The sequence below is a fragment of the Hyla sarda genome, unplaced genomic scaffold, assembly GCF_029499605.1.
Source record: "Hyla sarda isolate aHylSar1 unplaced genomic scaffold, aHylSar1.hap1 scaffold_2550, whole genome shotgun sequence".
In the NCBI taxonomy this organism is placed as follows: Eukaryota; Metazoa; Chordata; class Amphibia; order Anura; family Hylidae; genus Hyla; species Hyla sarda.
The window spans coordinates 1-20,240 of NW_026609238.1; the positions used below are offsets into that span (position 1 = coordinate 1).

General features: G+C 46.1%; 9 non-coding genes across 9 annotated transcripts; all 9 read left to right on the plus strand.

The window, feature by feature from the left end:
• The first annotated feature begins 1,104 nt into the window (after positions 1–1,104).
• LOC130323811 (U2 spliceosomal RNA) lies at positions 1,105–1,295 on the plus strand. The gene has a single exon (XR_008869006.1). It is a non-coding gene; the product is annotated as a U2 spliceosomal RNA (small nuclear RNA).
• Positions 1,296–3,381: 2,086 nt separating this feature from the next.
• LOC130323823 (U2 spliceosomal RNA) lies at positions 3,382–3,572 on the plus strand. The gene has a single exon (XR_008869017.1). It is a non-coding gene; the product is annotated as a U2 spliceosomal RNA (small nuclear RNA).
• Positions 3,573–5,665: 2,093 nt separating this feature from the next.
• On the plus strand, positions 5,666–5,856 carry LOC130323825 (U2 spliceosomal RNA). The gene has a single exon (XR_008869019.1). It is a non-coding gene; the product is annotated as a U2 spliceosomal RNA (small nuclear RNA).
• Positions 5,857–7,943: 2,087 nt separating this feature from the next.
• LOC130323826 (U2 spliceosomal RNA) lies at positions 7,944–8,134 on the plus strand. Its single transcript, XR_008869020.1, has one exon. It is a non-coding gene; the product is annotated as a U2 spliceosomal RNA (small nuclear RNA).
• A 2,083-nt stretch (positions 8,135–10,217) lies between these two features.
• LOC130323828 (U2 spliceosomal RNA) lies at positions 10,218–10,408 on the plus strand. Its single transcript, XR_008869021.1, has one exon. It is a non-coding gene; the product is annotated as a U2 spliceosomal RNA (small nuclear RNA).
• A 2,092-nt stretch (positions 10,409–12,500) lies between these two features.
• Positions 12,501–12,691, plus strand: LOC130323812 (U2 spliceosomal RNA). The gene has a single exon (XR_008869007.1). It is a non-coding gene; the product is annotated as a U2 spliceosomal RNA (small nuclear RNA).
• A 2,084-nt stretch (positions 12,692–14,775) lies between these two features.
• Positions 14,776–14,966, plus strand: LOC130323813 (U2 spliceosomal RNA). Its single transcript, XR_008869008.1, has one exon. It is a non-coding gene; the product is annotated as a U2 spliceosomal RNA (small nuclear RNA).
• Positions 14,967–17,044: 2,078 nt separating this feature from the next.
• Positions 17,045–17,235, plus strand: LOC130323814 (U2 spliceosomal RNA). The gene has a single exon (XR_008869009.1). It is a non-coding gene; the product is annotated as a U2 spliceosomal RNA (small nuclear RNA).
• Positions 17,236–19,316: 2,081 nt separating this feature from the next.
• LOC130323815 (U2 spliceosomal RNA) lies at positions 19,317–19,507 on the plus strand. The gene has a single exon (XR_008869010.1). It is a non-coding gene; the product is annotated as a U2 spliceosomal RNA (small nuclear RNA).
• The last annotated feature ends 733 nt before the right edge of the window (positions 19,508–20,240 follow it).

Here is a 20,240-nt window from a genome sequence, read left to right on the forward strand (position 1 = left end):
TGAATAAGCATTGCTGCACTGATGGGGTATGCATTAGACGAAAAAAAAAGAAGAAAAAGAAGAATAATACGCCCAGAAAAGAGGCGAAAAGGAGAAAAACGTAAAAAAACGTGAAAAAAAAGTAAGAGGAAGAGAAGGGAAAAAAAGGTGGAAATGGGTTTAAAAGTGATTTCGGCGGAGAAATATATATATATATATATATATATATATATATATATATATATATATATACGCGCACACACACACATATATATAAACGTATTCTCCGTTGAGATATTGCAGCCGCTGCTGTGTCCAGGCCCAGGAGCCTTAGCACTGTGCTGTGATGTCACTCAATACCACTGACATCACTAGGTGTAAACAACATCTCTCCTTTGCTGTGTATGTGACTATGGAGCTGTTTGGTGATGTCGTCTATTATGGCCTTCATAGAAGCAACAGGAGATTGTTGCATCCATCTAGAACCCTCAGAACTACAGTGCTATGATGTCACTCACTTCCACAGGCCTTGCAGAGTGTAAACAACAACAACCCAGCTTTGTTGTGTATGTAACCATAGGGATTTGTGATGTCACCTAGAACCTTCACAGCAGCGACAGCTTTATGAGGAGCATCAGCACTGCTCTGCCTGAGCAGAACCATCACCGCCATAGGTTGTCAAATAACCCGGATTTAACCCACACAGGTAAGTCCAATGGGGTGCAGGCATGTCCTCTATGCTTACAGCTTCCCGTGGGTGTTGGTTTGATACCGTTTGGGGACAGCCAAGGAGGCATCTGCAGGCAACAAAGGTAGGTGTGTGCTTGTGTGTGTGTTTCCTATGCAGATCCTAAGCCCAGTGTCACATGCAAGTAGGAGGAGTAAGAAGGGTTCCTGGCAAATCCGGGTTATGGATTGCATTTAAAAAGGCCCCGTGGGAGTGCAATGGGCCCCTGTCTTGCTGCTTAGCAATAATGGTATGGGTTTAGGTTCTGCTGTGTGTACTGGTGGTTGACTGCCCCCCAGCCCAGAGTGTGCATGGAAAATTGTCTGGCAGCCTCCCTGACAGCAAGCAGTGATAGTGCCCATGAAGGGGACCTTGTTGGGCCCGCCCCTTTCACGGTTATCGCTTCTCGGCCTTTTGGCTAAGATCAAGTGTAGTATCTGTTCTTATCAGTTTAATATCTGATACGTCCCCTATCTGGGGACCATATATTAAATGGATTTTTGAGAACGGGGGCCGATTTCGAAGCTTGCTTCCGTCGCCCTATGCATTGACCCGATATGGCAGTATCTTCGGGTACAGTGCACCACCCCCTTACAGGGTTAAAAAGAAAGATTCCTACTTTCATTGCTACCTGCTTGCTGGCTAGCCAGCTAGCCAGCCCTGTGGGCCTTGCTGCTGCAGCCAAAAAACAAAAGGTGGTGCTGCTGCTGCTGCTTCTGCTGCTTCTGCTTGTGTCTGGCCGCTGTTGGAGCGTCCAGGCACAGGACTTCTGCTGCTGCTGACTAAATGGCCTCCTTAATTGGATCATTTGAGTAGCCAGCACACCTGTGCAGGTAGGGCATGACATGATAGGCAGCTGCCTTGATAGCGGGTGGGTGCTGAATGTTCCTAATTGACAAAATAAGATTAATGCTTATGAAGAAATATAAAATCTCATCCCTTCCCCAATATCGCGCCACACCCCTACCCCTTAATTCCCTGGTTGAACTTGATGGACATATGTCTTTTTTCGACCGTACTAACTATGTAACTATGTAACATAACATGGGGGGGGGGGGGGGTCTCCTGGCTGTTCACACAGGTGTGTCATTGCTGTACATTGACCATGCATTGCTTCTGTGGTATTGCAAAGGCAAAGACAAATGCTTCCAGCCATCCATTGCACTAATGGATTGGTCATCAGCTGGCTGTCTATGTCCCGCATCAATATAGACGAAAGTACAGAGGGTTAGGCTATGCTATTGTGCACCTACCTGATGCATCAGAAGGTGCGAGGCCCTTGCTAAATTCTGTGCACAGACTTTGAGATCTATACTTTAGACTGTATCTAAACCTGCTCCAACATGGACTGACATTCTGGCCTACTTTCAGCCGATGCGACTTGTCTGTCGCTGAACAGTCGCTTTTTATGTATTCAGCACCTATGTATAATGTTGTAAAAATGCTCTAGAAGCTAAAGTCGCAGAAATGTCACACATATTTGGCCTGCAACTTTCTGTGCGACAAATTCAGACAGGAAAAATCAGTATAAATCCTTAGAAAATTATCCCCCAGTGTCTCCATCTGCTGGCGGTATTGAATAAGCATTGCTGCACTGATGGGGTATGCATTAGACGAAAAAAAAGAAGAAAAAGAAGAATAATACGCCCAGAAAAGAGGCGAAAAGGAGAAAAACGTAAAAAAACGTGAAAAAAAAGTAAGAGGAAGAGAAGGGAAAAAAAGGTGGAAATGGGTTTAAAAGTGATTTCGGCGGAGAAATATATATATATATATATATATATATATATATATATATATATATACGCGCACACACACACATATATATAAACGTATTCTCCGTTGAGATATTGCAGCCGCTGCTGTGTCCAGGCCCAGGAGCCTTAGCACTGTGCTGTGATGTCACTCAATACCACTGACATCACTAGGTGTAAACAACATCTCTCCTTTGCTGTGTATGTGACTATGGAGCTGTTTGGTGATGTCGTCTATTATGGCCTTCATAGAAGCAACAGGAGATTGTTGCATCCATCTAGAACCCTCAGAACTACAGTGCTATGATGTCACTCACTTCCACAGGCCTTGCAGAGTGTAAACAACAACAACCCAGCTTTGTTGTGTATGTAACCATAGGGATTTGTGATGTCACCTAGAACCTTCACAGCAGCGACAGCTTTATGAGGAGCATCAGCACTGCTCTGCCTGAGCAGAACCATCACCGCCATAGGTTGTCAAATAACCCGGATTTAACCCACACAGGTAAGTCCAATGGGGTACAGGCATGTCCTCTATGCTTACAGCTTCCCGTGGGTGTTGGTTTGATACCGTTTGGGGACAGCCAAGGAGGCATCTGCAGGCAACAAAGGTAGGTGTGTGCTTGTGTGTGTGTTTCCTATGCAGATCCTAAGCCCAGTGTCACATGCAAGTAGGAGGAGTAAGAAGGGTTCCTGGCAAATCCGGGTTATGGATTGCATTTAAAAAGGCCCCGTGGGAGTGCAATGGGCCCCTGTCTTGCTGCTTAGCAATAATGGTATGGGTTTAGGTTCTGCTGTGTGTACTGGTGGTTGACTGCCCCCCAGCCCAGAGTGTGCATGGAAAATTGTCTGGCAGCCTCCCTGACAGCAAGCAGTGATAGTGCCCATGAAGGGGACCTTGTTGGGCCCGCCCCTTTCACGGTTATCGCTTCTCGGCCTTTTGGCTAAGATCAAGTGTAGTATCTGTTCTTATCAGTTTAATATCTGATACGTCCCCTATCTGGGGACCATATATTAAATGGATTTTTGAGAACGGGGGCCGATTTCGAAGCTTGCTTCCGTCGCCCTATGCATTGACCCGATATGGCAGTATCTTCGGGTACAGTGCACCACCCCCTTACAGGGTTAAAAAGAAAGATTCCTACTTTCATTGCTACCTGCTTGCTGGCTAGCCAGCTAGCCAGCCCTGTGGGCCTTGCTGCTGCAGCCAAAAAACAAAAGGTGGTGCTGCTGCTGCTGCTTCTGCTGCTTCTGCTTGTGTCTGGCCGCTGTTGGAGCGTCCAGGCACAGGACTTCTGCTGCTGCTGACTAAATGGCCTCCTTAATTGGATCATTTGAGTAGCCAGCACACCTGTGCAGGTAGGGCATGACATGATAGGCAGCTGCCTTGATAGCGGGTGGGTGCTGAATGTTCCTAATTGACAAAATAAGATTAATGCTTATGAAGAAATATAAAATCTCATCCCTTCCCCAATATCGCGCCACACCCCTACCCCTTAATTCCCTGGTTGAACTTGATGGACATATGTCTTTTTTCGACCGTACTAACTATGTAACTATGTAACATAACATGGGGGGGGGGGGGGGGGGGGGGTCTCCTGGCTGTTCACACAGGTGTGTCATTGCTGTACATTGACCATGCATTGCTTCTGTGGTATTGCAAAGGCAAAGACAAATGCTTCCAGCCATCCATTGCACTAATGGATTGGTCATCAGCTGGCTGTCTATGTCCCGCATCAATATAGACCAAAGTACAGAGGGTTAGGCTATGCTATTGTGCACCTACCTGATGCATCAGAAGGTGCGAGGCCCTTGCTAAATTCTGTGCACAGACTTTGAGATCTATACTTTAGACTGTATCTAAACCTGCTCCAACATGGACTGACATTCTGGCCTACTTTCAGCCGATGCGACTTGTCTGTCGCTGAACAGTCGCTTTTTATGTATTCAGCACCTATGTATAATGTTGTAAAAATGCTCTAGAAGCTAAAGTCGCAGAAATGTCACACATATTTGGCCTGCAACTTTCTGTGCGACAAATTCAGACAGGAAAAATCAGTATAAATCCTTAGAAAATTATCCCCCAGTGTCTCCATCTGCTGGCGGTATTGAATAAGCATTGCTGCACTGATGGGGTATGCATTAGACGAAAAAAAAGAAGAAAAAGAAGAATAATACGCCCAGAAAAGAGGCGAAAAGGAGAAAAACGTAAAAAAACGTGAAAAAAAAGTAAGAGGAAGAGAAGGGAAAAAAAGGTGGAAATGGGTTTAAAAGTGATTTCGGCGGAGAAATATATATATATATATATATATATATATATATATATATATATATACGCGCACACACACACATATATATAAACGTATTCTCCGTTGAGATATTGCAGCCGCTGCTGTGTCCAGGCCCAGGAGCCTTAGCACTGTGCTGTGATGTCACTCAATACCACTGACATCACTAGGTGTAAACAACATCTCTCCTTTGCTGTGTATGTGACTATGGAGCTGTTTGGTGATGTCGTCTATTATGGCCTTCATAGAAGCAACAGGAGATTGTTGCATCCATCTAGAACCCTCAGAACTACAGTGCTATGATGTCACTCACTTCCACAGGCCTTGCAGAGTGTAAACAACAACAACCCAGCTTTGTTGTGTATGTAACCATAGGGATTTGTGATGTCACCTAGAACCTTCACAGCAGCGACAGCTTTATGAGGAGCATCAGCACTGCTCTGCCTGAGCAGAACCATCACCGCCATAGGTTGTCAAATAACCCGGATTTAACCCACACAGGTAAGTCCAATGGGGTGCAGGCATGTCCTCTATGCTTACAGCTTCCCGTGGGTGTTGGTTTGATACCGTTTGGGGACAGCCAAGGAGGCATCTGCAGGCAACAAAGGTAGGTGTGTGCTTGTGTGTGTGTTTCCTATGCAGATCCTAAGCCCAGTGTCACATGCAAGTAGGAGGAGTAAGAAGGGTTCCTGGCAAATCCGGGTTATGGATTGCATTTAAAAAGGCCCCGTGGGAGTGCAATGGGCCCCTGTCTTGCTGCTTAGCAATAATGGTATGGGTTTAGGTTCTGCTGTGTGTACTGGTGGTTGACTGCCCCCCAGCCCAGAGTGTGCATGGAAAATTGTCTGGCAGCCTCCCTGACAGCAAGCAGTGATAGTGCCCATGAAGGGGACCTTGTTGGGCCCGCCCCTTTCACGGTTATCGCTTCTCGGCCTTTTGGCTAAGATCAAGTGTAGTATCTGTTCTTATCAGTTTAATATCTGATACGTCCCCTATCTGGGGACCATATATTAAATGGATTTTTGAGAACGGGGGCCGATTTCGAAGCTTGCTTCCGTCGCCCTATGCATTGACCCGATATGGCAGTATCTTCGGGTACAGTGCACCACCCCCTTACAGGGTTAAAAAGAAAGATTCCTACTTTCATTGCTACCTGCTTGCTGGCTAGCCAGCTAGCCAGCCCTGTGGGCCTTGCTGCTGCAGCCAAAAAACAAAAGGTGGTGCTGCTGCTGCTGCTTCTGCTGCTTCTGCTTGTGTCTGGCCGCTGTTGGAGCGTCCAGGCACAGGACTTCTGCTGCTGCTGACTAAATGGCCTCCTTAATTGGATCATTTGAGTAGCCAGCACACCTGTGCAGGTAGGGCATGACATGATAGGCAGCTGCCTTGATAGCGGGTGGGTGCTGAATGTTCCTAATTGACAAAATAAGATTAATGCTTATGAAGAAATATAAAATCTCATCCCTTCCCCAATATCGCGCCACACCCCTACCCCTTAATTCCCTGGTTGAACTTGATGGACATATGTCTTTTTTCGACCGTACTAACTATGTAACTATGTAACATAACATGGGGGGGGGGGGTCTCCTGGCTGTTCACACAGGTGTGTCATTGCTGTACATTGACCATGCATTGCTTCTGTGGTATTGCAAAGGCAAAGACAAATGCTTCCAGCCATCCATTGCACTAATGGATTGGTCATCAGCTGGCTGTCTATGTCCCGCATCAATATAGACCAAAGTACAGAGGGTTAGGCTATGCTATTGTGCACCTACCTGATGCATCAGAAGGTGCGAGGCCCTTGCTAAATTCTGTGCACAGACTTTGAGATCTATACTTTAGACTGTATCTAAACCTGCTCCAACATGGACTGACATTCTGGCCTACTTTCAGCCGATGCGACTTGTCTGTCGCTGAACAGTCGCTTTTTATGTATTCAGCACCTATGTATAATGTTGTAAAAATGCTCTAGAAGCTAAAGTCGCAGAAATGTCACACATATTTGGCCTGCAACTTTCTGTGCGACAAATTCAGACAGGAAAAATCAGTATAAATCCTTAGAAAATTATCCCCCAGTGTCTCCATCTGCTGGCGGTATTGAATAAGCATTGCTGCACTGATGGGGTATGCATTAGACGAAAAAAAAGAAGAAAAAGAAGAATAATACGCCCAGAAAAGAGGCGAAAAGGAGAAAAACGTAAAAAAACGTGAAAAAAAAGTAAGAGGAAGAGAAGGGAAAAAAAGGTGGAAATGGGTTTAAAAGTGATTTCGGCGGAGAAATATATATATATATATATATATATATATATATATATATATATATATATACGCGCACACACACACATATATATAAACGTATTCTCCGTTGAGATATTGCAGCCGCTGCTGTGTCCAGGCCCAGGAGCCTTAGCACTGTGCTGTGATGTCACTCAATACCACTGACATCACTAGGTGTAAACAACATCTCTCCTTTGCTGTGTATGTGACTATGGAGCTGTTTGGTGATGTCGTCTATTATGGCCTTCATAGAAGCAACAGGAGATTGTTGCATCCATCTAGAACCCTCAGAACTACAGTGCTATGATGTCACTCACTTCCACAGGCCTTGCAGAGTGTAAACAACAACAACCCAGCTTTGTTGTGTATGTAACCATAGGGATTTGTGATGTCACCTAGAACCTTCACAGCAGCGACAGCTTTATGAGGAGCATCAGCACTGCTCTGCCTGAGCAGAACCATCACCGCCATAGGTTGTCAAATAACCCGGATTTAACCCACACAGGTAAGTCCAATGGGGTGCAGGCATGTCCTCTATGCTTACAGCTTCCCGTGGGTGTTGGTTTGATACCGTTTGGGGACAGCCAAGGAGGCATCTGCAGGCAACAAAGGTAGGTGTGTGCTTGTGTGTGTGTTTCCTATGCAGATCCTAAGCCCAGTGTCACATGCAAGTAGGAGGAGTAAGAAGGGTTCCTGGCAAATCCGGGTTATGGATTGCATTTAAAAAGGCCCCGTGGGAGTGCAATGGGCCCCTGTCTTGCTGCTTAGCAATAATGGTATGGGTTTAGGTTCTGCTGTGTGTACTGGTGGTTGACTGCCCCCCAGCCCAGAGTGTGCATGGAAAATTGTCTGGCAGCCTCCCTGACAGCAAGCAGTGATAGTGCCCATGAAGGGGACCTTGTTGGGCCCGCCCCTTTCACGGTTATCGCTTCTCGGCCTTTTGGCTAAGATCAAGTGTAGTATCTGTTCTTATCAGTTTAATATCTGATACGTCCCCTATCTGGGGACCATATATTAAATGGATTTTTGAGAACGGGGGCCGATTTCGAAGCTTGCTTCCGTCGCCCTATGCATTGACCCGATATGGCAGTATCTTCGGGTACAGTGCACCACCCCCTTACAGGGTTAAAAAGAAAGATTCCTACTTTCATTGCTACCTGCTTGCTGGCTAGCCAGCTAGCCAGCCCTGTGGGCCTTGCTGCTGCAGCCAAAAAACAAAAGGTGGTGCTGCTGCTGCTGCTTCTGCTGCTTCTGCTTGTGTCTGGCCGCTGTTGGAGCGTCCAGGCACAGGACTTCTGCTGCTGCTGACTAAATGGCCTCCTTAATTGGATCATTTGAGTAGCCAGCACACCTGTGCAGGTAGGGCATGACATGATAGGCAGCTGCCTTGATAGCGGGTGGGTGCTGAATGTTCCTAATTGACAAAATAAGATTAATGCTTATGAAGAAATATAAAATCTCATCCCTTCCCCAATATCGCGCCACACCCCTACCCCTTAATTCCCTGGTTGAACTTGATGGACATATGTCTTTTTTCGACCGTACTAACTATGTAACTATGTAACATAACATGGGGGGGGGGGGGGTCTCCTGGCTGTTCACACAGGTGTGTCATTGCTGTACATTGACCATGCATTGCTTCTGTGGTATTGCAAAGGCAAAGACAAATGCTTCCAGCCATCCATTGCACTAATGGATTGGTCATCAGCTGGCTGTCTATGTCCCGCATCAATATAGACCAAAGTACAGAGGGTTAGGCTATGCTATTGTGCACCTACCTGATGCATCAGAAGGTGCGAGGCCCTTGCTAAATTCTGTGCACAGACTTTGAGATCTATACTTTAGACTGTATCTAAACCTGCTCCAACATGGACTGACATTCTGGCCTACTTTCAGCCGATGCGACTTGTCTGTCGCTGAACAGTCGCTTTTTATGTATTCAGCACCTATGTATAATGTTGTAAAAATGCTCTAGAAGCTAAAGTCGCAGAAATGTCACACATATTTGGCCTGCAACTTTCTGTGCGACAAATTCAGACAGGAAAAATCAGTATAAATCCTTAGAAAATTATCCCCCAGTGTCTCCATCTGCTGGCGGTATTGAATAAGCATTGCTGCACTGATGGGGTATGCATTAGACGAAAAAAAAGAAGAAAAAGAAGAATAATACGCCCAGAAAAGAGGCGAAAAGGAGAAAAACGTAAAAAAACGTGAAAAAAAAGTAAGAGGAAGAGAAGGGAAAAAAAGGTGGAAATGGGTTTAAAAGTGATTTCGGCGGAGAAATATATATATATATATATATATATATATATATATATATATATACGCGCACACACACACATATATATAAACGTATTCTCCGTTGAGATATTGCAGCCGCTGCTGTGTCCAGGCCCAGGAGCCTTAGCACTGTGCTGTGATGTCACTCAATACCACTGACATCACTAGGTGTAAACAACATCTCTCCTTTGCTGTGTATGTGACTATGGAGCTGTTTGGTGATGTCGTCTATTATGGCCTTCATAGAAGCAACAGGAGATTGTTGCATCCATCTAGAACCCTCAGAACTACAGTGCTATGATGTCACTCACTTCCACAGGCCTTGCAGAGTGTAAACAACAACAACCCAGCTTTGTTGTGTATGTAACCATAGGGATTTGTGATGTCACCTAGAACCTTCACAGCAGCGACAGCTTTATGAGGAGCATCAGCACTGCTCTGCCTGAGCAGAACCATCACCGCCATAGGTTGTCAAATAACCCGGATTTAACCCACACAGGTAAGTCCAATGGGGTGCAGGCATGTCCTCTATGCTTACAGCTTCCCGTGGGTGTTGGTTTGATACCGTTTGGGGACAGCCAAGGAGGCATCTGCAGGCAACAAAGGTAGGTGTGTGCTTGTGTGTGTGTTTCCTATGCAGATCCTAAGCCCAGTGTCACATGCAAGTAGGAGGAGTAAGAAGGGTTCCTGGCAAATCCGGGTTATGGATTGCATTTAAAAAGGCCCCGTGGGAGTGCAATGGGCCCCTGTCTTGCTGCTTAGCAATAATGGTATGGGTTTAGGTTCTGCTGTGTGTACTGGTGGTTGACTGCCCCCCAGCCCAGAGTGTGCATGGAAAATTGTCTGGCAGCCTCCCTGACAGCAAGCAGTGATAGTGCCCATGAAGGGGACCTTGTTGGGCCCGCCCCTTTCACGGTTATCGCTTCTCGGCCTTTTGGCTAAGATCAAGTGTAGTATCTGTTCTTATCAGTTTAATATCTGATACGTCCCCTATCTGGGGACCATATATTAAATGGATTTTTGAGAACGGGGGCCGATTTCGAAGCTTGCTTCCGTCGCCCTATGCATTGACCCGATATGGCAGTATCTTCGGGTACAGTGCACCACCCCCTTACAGGGTTAAAAAGAAAGATTCCTACTTTCATTGCTACCTGCTTGCTGGCTAGCCAGCTAGCCAGCCCTGTGGGCCTTGCTGCTGCAGCCAAAAAACAAAAGGTGGTGCTGCTGCTGCTGCTTCTGCTGCTTCTGCTTGTGTCTGGCCGCTGTTGGAGCGTCCAGGCACAGGACTTCTGCTGCTGCTGACTAAATGGCCTCCTTAATTGGATCATTTGAGTAGCCAGCACACCTGTGCAGGTAGGGCATGACATGATAGGCAGCTGCCTTGATAGCGGGTGGGTGCTGAATGTTCCTAATTGACAAAATAAGATTAATGCTTATGAAGAAATATAAAATCTCATCCCTTCCCCAATATCGCGCCACACCCCTACCCCTTAATTCCCTGGTTGAACTTGATGGACATATGTCTTTTTTCGACCGTACTAACTATGTAACTATGTAACATAACATGGGGGGGGGGGGGGGGGGGGTCTCCTGGCTGTTCACACAGGTGTGTCATTGCTGTACATTGACCATGCATTGCTTCTGTGGTATTGCAAAGGCAAAGACAAATGCTTCCAGCCATCCATTGCACTAATGGATTGGTCATCAGCTGGCTGTCTATGTCCCGCATCAATATAGACCAAAGTACAGAGGGTTAGGCTATGCTATTGTGCACCTACCTGATGCATCAGAAGGTGCGAGGCCCTTGCTAAATTCTGTGCACAGACTTTGAGATCTATACTTTAGACTGTATCTAAACCTGCTCCAACATGGACTGACATTCTGGCCTACTTTCAGCCGATGCGACTTGTCTGTCGCTGAACAGTCGCTTTTTATGTATTCAGCACCTATGTATAATGTTGTAAAAATGCTCTAGAAGCTAAAGTCGCAGAAATGTCACACATATTTGGCCTGCAACTTTCTGTGCGACAAATTCAGACAGGAAAAATCAGTATAAATCCTTAGAAAATTATCCCCCAGTGTCTCCATCTGCTGGCGGTATTGAATAAGCATTGCTGCACTGATGGGGTATGCATTAGACGAAAAAAAAGAAGAAAAAGAAGAATAATACGCCCAGAAAAGAGGCGAAAAGGAGAAAAACGTAAAAAAACGTGAAAAAAAAGTAAGAGGAAGAGAAGGGAAAAAAAGGTGGAAATGGGTTTAAAAGTGATTTCGGCGGAGAATATATATATATATATATATATATATATATATATATATATATATATACGCGCACACACACACATATATATAAACGTATTCTCCGTTGAGATATTGCAGCCGCTGCTGTGTCCAGGCCCAGGAGCCTTAGCACTGTGCTGTGATGTCACTCAATACCACTGACATCACTAGGTGTAAACAACATCTCTCCTTTGCTGTGTATGTGACTATGGAGCTGTTTGGTGATGTCGTCTATTATGGCCTTCATAGAAGCAACAGGAGATTGTTGCATCCATCTAGAACCCTCAGAACTACAGTGCTATGATGTCACTCACTTCCACAGGCCTTGCAGAGTGTAAACAACAACAACCCAGCTTTGTTGTGTATGTAACCATAGGGATTTGTGATGTCACCTAGAACCTTCACAGCAGCGACAGCTTTATGAGGAGCATCAGCACTGCTCTGCCTGAGCAGAACCATCACCGCCATAGGTTGTCAAATAACCCGGATTTAACCCACACAGGTAAGTCCAATGGGGTGCAGGCATGTCCTCTATGCTTACAGCTTCCCGTGGGTGTTGGTTTGATACCGTTTGGGGACAGCCAAGGAGGCATCTGCAGGCAACAAAGGTAGGTGTGTGCTTGTGTGTGTGTTTCCTATGCAGATCCTAAGCCCAGTGTCACATGCAAGTAGGAGGAGTAAGAAGGGTTCCTGGCAAATCCGGGTTATGGATTGCATTTAAAAAGGCCCCGTGGGAGTGCAATGGGCCCCTGTCTTGCTGCTTAGCAATAATGGTATGGGTTTAGGTTCTGCTGTGTGTACTGGTGGTTGACTGCCCCCCAGCCCAGAGTGTGCATGGAAAATTGTCTGGCAGCCTCCCTGACAGCAAGCAGTGATAGTGCCCATGAAGGGGACCTTGTTGGGCCCGCCCCTTTCACGGTTATCGCTTCTCGGCCTTTTGGCTAAGATCAAGTGTAGTATCTGTTCTTATCAGTTTAATATCTGATACGTCCCCTATCTGGGGACCATATATTAAATGGATTTTTGAGAACGGGGGCCGATTTCGAAGCTTGCTTCCGTCGCCCTATGCATTGACCCGATATGGCAGTATCTTCGGGTACAGTGCACCACCCCCTTACAGGGTTAAAAAGAAAGATTCCTACTTTCATTGCTACCTGCTTGCTGGCTAGCCAGCTAGCCAGCCCTGTGGGCCTTGCTGCTGCAGCCAAAAAACAAAAGGTGGTGCTGCTGCTGCTGCTTCTGCTGCTTCTGCTTGTGTCTGGCCGCTGTTGGAGCGTCCAGGCACAGGACTTCTGCTGCTGCTGACTAAATGGCCTCCTTAATTGGATCATTTGAGTAGCCAGCACACCTGTGCAGGTAGGGCATGACATGATAGGCAGCTGCCTTGATAGCGGGTGGGTGCTGAATGTTCCTAATTGACAAAATAAGATTAATGCTTATGAAGAAATATAAAATCTCATCCCTTCCCCAATATCGCGCCACACCCCTACCCCTTAATTCCCTGGTTGAACTTGATGGACATATGTCTTTTTTCGACCGTACTAACTATGTAACTATGTAACATAACATGGGGGGGGGGGGGGGGTCTCCTGGCTGTTCACACAGGTGTGTCATTGCTGTACATTGACCATGCATTGCTTCTGTGGTATTGTAAAGGCAAAGACAAATGCTTCCAGCCATCCATTGCACTAATGGATTGGTCATCAGCTGGCTGTCTATGTCCCGCATCAATATAGACCAAAGTACAGAGGGTTAGGCTATGCTATTGTGCACCTACCTGATGCATCAGAAGGTGCGAGGCCCTTGCTAAATTCTGTGCACAGACTTTGAGATCTATACTTTAGACTGTATCTAAACCTGCTCCAACATGGACTGACATTCTGGCCTACTTTCAGCCGATGCGACTTGTCTGTCGCTGAACAGTCGCTTTTTATGTATTCAGCACCTATGTATAATGTTGTAAAAATGCTCTAGAAGCTAAAGTCGCAGAAATGTCACACATATTTGGCCTGCAACTTTCTGTGCGACAAATTCAGACAGGAAAAATCAGTATAAATCCTTAGAAAATTATCCCCCAGTGTCTCCATCTGCTGGCGGTATTGAATAAGCATTGCTGCACTGATGGGGTATGCATTAGACGAAAAAAAAAGAAGAAAAAGAAGAATAATACGCCCAGAAAAGAGGCGAAAAGGAGAAAAACGTAAAAAAACGTGAAAAAAAAGTAAGAGGAAGAGAAGGGAAAAAAAGGTGGAAATGGGTTTAAAAGTGATTTCGGCGGAGAAATATATATATATATATATATATATATATATATATATATATACGCGCACACACACACATATATATAAACGTATTCTCCGTTGAGATATTGCAGCCGCTGCTGTGTCCAGGCCCAGGAGCCTTAGCACTGTGCTGTGATGTCACTCAATACCACTGACATCACTAGGTGTAAACAACATCTCTCCTTTGCTGTGTATGTGACTATGGAGCTGTTTGGTGATGTCGTCTATTATGGCCTTCATAGAAGCAACAGGAGATTGTTGCATCCATCTAGAACCCTCAGAACTACAGTGCTATGATGTCACTCACTTCCACAGGCCTTGCAGAGTGTAAACAACAACAACCCAGCTTTGTTGTGTATGTAACCATAGGGATTTGTGATGTCACCTAGAACCTTCACAGCAGCGACAGCTTTATGAGGAGCATCAGCACTGCTCTGCCTGAGCAGAACCATCACCGCCATAGGTTGTCAAATAACCCGGATTTAACCCACACAGGTAAGTCCAATGGGGTGCAGGCATGTCCTCTATGCTTACAGCTTCCCGTGGGTGTTGGTTTGATACCGTTTGGGGACAGCCAAGGAGGCATCTGCAGGCAACAAAGGTAGGTGTGTGCTTGTGTGTGTGTTTCCTATGCAGATCCTAAGCCCAGTGTCACATGCAAGTAGGAGGAGTAAGAAGGGTTCCTGGCAAATCCGGGTTATGGATTGCATTTAAAAAGGCCCCGTGGGAGTGCAATGGGCCCCTGTCTTGCTGCTTAGCAATAATGGTATGGGTTTAGGTTCTGCTGTGTGTACTGGTGGTTGACTGCCCCCCAGCCCAGAGTGTGCATGGAAAATTGTCTGGCAGCCTCCCTGACAGCAAGCAGTGATAGTGCCCATGAAGGGGACCTTGTTGGGCCCGCCCCTTTCACGGTTATCGCTTCTCGGCCTTTTGGCTAAGATCAAGTGTAGTATCTGTTCTTATCAGTTTAATATCTGATACGTCCCCTATCTGGGGACCATATATTAAATGGATTTTTGAGAACGGGGGCCGATTTCGAAGCTTGCTTCCGTCGCCCTATGCATTGACCCGATATGGCAGTATCTTCGGGTACAGTGCACCACCCCCTTACAGGGTTAAAAAGAAAGATTCCTACTTTCATTGCTACCTGCTTGCTGGCTAGCCAGCTAGCCAGCCCTGTGGGCCTTGCTGCTGCAGCCAAAAAACAAAAGGTGGTGCTGCTGCTGCTGCTTCTGCTGCTTCTGCTTGTGTCTGGCCGCTGTTGGAGCGTCCAGGCACAGGACTTCTGCTGCTGCTGACTAAATGGCCTCCTTAATTGGATCATTTGAGTAGCCAGCACACCTGTGCAGGTAGGGCATGACATGATAGGCAGCTGCCTTGATAGCGGGTGGGTGCTGAATGTTCCTAATTGACAAAATAAGATTAATGCTTATGAAGAAATATAAAATCTCATCCCTTCCCCAATATCGCGCCACACCCCTACCCCTTAATTCCCTGGTTGAACTTGATGGACATATGTCTTTTTTCGACCGTACTAACTATGTAACTATGTAACATAACATGGGGGGGGGGGGGGGGGGTCTCCTGGCTGTTCACACAGGTGTGTCATTGCTGTACATTGACCATGCATTGCTTCTGTGGTATTGCAAAGGCAAAGACAAATGCTTCCAGCCATCCATTGCACTAATGGATTGGTCATCAGCTGGCTGTCTATGTCCCGCATCAATATAGACCAAAGTACAGAGGGTTAGGCTATGCTATTGTGCACCTACCTGATGCATCAGAAGGTGCGAGGCCCTTGCTAAATTCTGTGCACAGACTTTGAGATCTATACTTTAGACTGTATCTAAACCTGCTCCAACATGGACTGACATTCTGGCCTACTTTCAGCCGATGCGACTTGTCTGTCGCTGAACAGTCGCTTTTTATGTATTCAGCACCTATGTATAATGTTGTAAAAATGCTCTAGAAGCTAAAGTCGCAGAAATGTCACACATATTTGGCCTGCAACTTTCTGTGCGACAAATTCAGACAGGAAAAATCAGTATAAATCCTTAGAAAATTATCCCCCAGTGTCTCCATCTGCTGGCGGTATTGAATAAGCATTGCTGCACTGATGGGGTATGCATTAGACGAAAAAAAAGAAGAAAAAGAAGAATAATACGCCCAGAAAAGAGGCGAAAAGGAGAAAAACGTAAAAAAACGTGAAAAAAAAGTAAGAGGAAGAGAAGGGAAAAAAAGGTGGAAATGGGTTTAAAAGTGATTTCGGCGGAGATATATATATATATATATATATATATATATATATATATATATATACGCGCACACACACACATATATATAAACGTATTCTCCGTTGAGATATTGCAGCCGCTGCTGTGTCCAGGCCCAGGAGCCTTAGCACTGTGCTGTGATGTCACTCAATACCACTGACATCACTAGGTGTAAACAACATCTCTCCTTTGCTGTGTATGTGACTATGGAGCTGTTTGGTGATGTCGTCTATTATGGCCTTCATAGAAGCAACAGGAGATTGTTGCATCCATCTAGAACCCTCAGAACTACAGTGCTATGATGTCACTCACTTCCACAGGCCTTGCAGAGTGTAAACAACAACAACCCAGCTTTGTTGTGTATGTAACCATAGGGATTTGTGATGTCACCTAGAACCTTCACAGCAGCGACAGCTTTATGAGGAGCATCAGCACTGCTCTGCCTGAGCAGAACCATCACCGCCATAGGTTGTCAAATAACCCGGATTTAAGTAAGTCCAATGGGGTGCAGGCATGTCCTCTATGCTTACAGCTTCCCGTGGGTGTTGGTTTGATACCGTTTGGGGACAGCCAAGGAGGCATCTGCAGGCAACAAAGGTAGGTGTGTGCTTGTGTGTGTGTTTCCTATGCAGATCCTAAGCCCAGTGTCACATGCAAGTAGGAGGAGTAAGAAGGGTTCCTGGCAAATCCGGGTTATGGATTGCATTTAAAAAGGCCCCGTGGGAGTGCAATGGGCCCCTGTCTTGCTGCTTAGCAATAATGGTATGGGTTTAGGTTCTGCTGTGTGTACTGGTGGTTGACTGCCCCCCAGCCCAGAGTGTGCATGGAAAATTGTCTGGCAGCCTCCCTGACAGCAAGCAGTGATAGTGCCCATGAAGGGGACCTTGTTGGGCCCGCCCCTTTCACGGTTATCGCTTCTCGGCCTTTTGGCTAAGATCAAGTGTAGTATCTGTTCTTATCAGTTTAATATCTGATACGTCCCCTATCTGGGGACCATATATTAAATGGATTTTTGAGAACGGGGGCCGATTTCGAAGCTTGCTTCCGTCGCCCTATGCATTGACCCGATATGGCAGTATCTTCGGGTACAGTGCACCACCCCCTTACAGGGTTAAAAAGAAAGATTCCTACTTTCATTGCTACCTGCTTGCTGGCTAGCCAGCTAGCCAGCCCTGTGGGCCTTGCTGCTGCAGCCAAAAAACAAAAGGTGGTGCTGCTGCTGCTGCTTCTGCTGCTTCTGCTTGTGTCTGGCCGCTGTTGGAGCGTCCAGGCACAGGACTTCTGCTGCTGCTGACTAAATGGCCTCCTTAATTGGATCATTTGAGTAGCCAGCACACCTGTGCAGGTAGGGCATGACATGATAGGCAGCTGCCTTGATAGCGGGTGGGTGCTGAATGTTCCTAATTGACAAAATAAGATTAATGCTTATGAAGAAATATAAAATCTCATCCCTTCCCCAATATCGCGCCACACCCCTACCCCTTAATTCCCTGGTTGAACTTGATGGACATATGTCTTTTTTCGACCGTACTAACTATGTAACTATGTAACATAACATGGGGGGGGGGGGGGGGTCTCCTGGCTGTTCACACAGGTGTGTCATTGCTGTACATTGACCATGCATTGCTTCTGTGGTATTGCAAAGGCAAAGACAAATGCTTCCAGCCATCCATTGCACTAATGGATTGGTCATCAGCTGGCTGTCTATGTCCCGCATCAATATAGACCAAAGTACAGAGGGTTAGGCTATGCTATTGTGCACCTACCTGATGCATCAGAAGGTGCGAGGCCCTTGCTAAATTCTGTGCACAGACTTTGAGATCTATACTTTAGACTGTATCTAAACCTGCTCCAACATGGACTGACATTCTGGCCTACTTTCAGCCGATGCGACTTGTCTGTCGCTGAACAGTCGCTTTTTATGTATTCAGCACCTATGTATAATGTTGTAAAAATGCTCTAGAAGCTAAAGTCGCAGAAATGTCACACATATTTGGCCTGCAACTTTCTGTGCGACAAATTCAGACAGGAAAAATCAGTATAAATCCTTAGAAAATTATCCCCCAGTGTCTCCATCTGCTGGCGGTATTGAATAAGCATTGCTGCACTGATGGGGTATGCATTAGACGAAAAAAAAGAAGAAAAAGAAGAATAATACGCCCAGAAAAGAGGCGAAAAGGAGAAAAACGTAAAAAAACGTGAAAAAAAAGTAAGAGGAAGAGAAGGGAAAAAAAGGTGGAAATGGGTTTAAAAGTGATTTCGGCGGAGAAATATATATATATATATATATATATATATATATATATATACGCGCACACACACACATATATATAAACGTATTCTCCGTTGAGATATTGCAGCCGCTGCTGTGTCCAGGCCCAGGAGCCTTAGCACTGTGCTGTGATGTCACTCAATACCACTGACATCACTAGGTGTAAACAACATCTCTCCTTTGCTGTGTATGTGACTATGGAGCTGTTTGGTGATGTCGTCTATTATGGCCTTCATAGAAGCAACAGGAGATTGTTGCATCCATCTAGAACCCTCAGAACTACAGTGCTATGATGTCACTCACTTCCACAGGCCTTGCAGAGTGTAAACAACAACAACCCAGCTTTGTTGTGTATGTAACCATAGGGATTTGTGATGTCACCTAGAACCTTCACAGCAGCGACAGCTTTATGAGGAGCATCAGCACTGCTCTGCCTGAGCAGAACCATCACCGCCATAGGTTGTCAAATAACCCGGATTTAACCCACACAGGTAAGTCCAATGGGGTGCAGGCATGTCCTCTATGCTTACAGCTTCCCGTGGGTGTTGGTTTGATACCGTTTGGGGACAGCCAAGGAGGCATCTGCAGGCAACAAAGGTAGGTGTGTGCTTGTGTGTGTGTTTCCTATGCAGATCCTAAGCCCAGTGTCACATGCAAGTAGGAGGAGTAAGAAGGGTTCCTGGCAAATCCGGGTTATGGATTGCATTTAAAAAGGCCCCGTGGGAGTGCAATGGGCCCCTGTCTTGCTGCTTAGCAATAATGGTATGGGTTTAGGTTCTGCTGTGTGTACTGGTGGTTGACTGCCCCCCAGCCCAGAGTGTGCATGGAAAATTGTCTGGCAGCCTCCCTGACAGCAAGCAGTGATAGTGCCCATGAAGGGGACCTTGTTGGGCCCGCCCCTTTCACGGTTATCGCTTCTCGGCCTTTTGGCTAAGATCAAGTGTAGTATCTGTTCTTATCAGTTTAATATCTGATACGTCCCCTATCTGGGGACCATATATTAAATGGATTTTTGAGAACGGGGGCCGATTTCGAAGCTTGCTTCCGTCGCCCTATGCATTGACCCGATATGGCAGTATCTTCGGGTACAGTGCACCACCCCCTTACAGGGTTAAAAAGAAAGATTCCTACTTTCATTGCTACCTGCTTGCTGGCTAGCCAGCTAGCCAGCCCTGTGGGCCTTGCTGCTGCAGCCAAAAAACAAAAGGTGGTGCTGCTGCTGCTGCTTCTGCTGCTTCTGCTTGTGTCTGGCCGCTGTTGGAGCGTCCAGGCACAGGACTTCTGCTGCTGCTGACTAAATGGCCTCCTTAATTGGATCATTTGAGTAGCCAGCACACCTGTGCAGGTAGGGCATGACATGATAGGCAGCTGCCTTGATAGCGGGTGGGTGCTGAATGTTCCTAATTGACAAAATAAGATTAATGCTTATGAAGAAATATAAAATCTCATCCCTTCCCCAATATCGCGCCACACCCCTACCCCTTAATTCCCTGGTTGAACTTGATGGACATATGTCTTTTTTCGACCGTACTAACTATGTAACTATGTAACATAACATGGGGGGGGGGGGGGGTCTCCTGGCTGTTCACACAGGTGTGTCATTGCTGTACATTGACCATGCATTGCTTCTGTGGTATTGCAAAGGCAAAGACAAATGCTTCCAGCCATCCATTGCACTAATGGATTGGTCATCAGCTGGCTGTCTATGTCCCGCATCAATATAGACCAAAGTACAGAGGGTTAGGCTATGCTATTGTGCACCTACCTGATGCATCAGAAGGTGCGAGGCCCTTGCTAAATTCTGTGCACAGACTTTGAGATCTATACTTTAGAC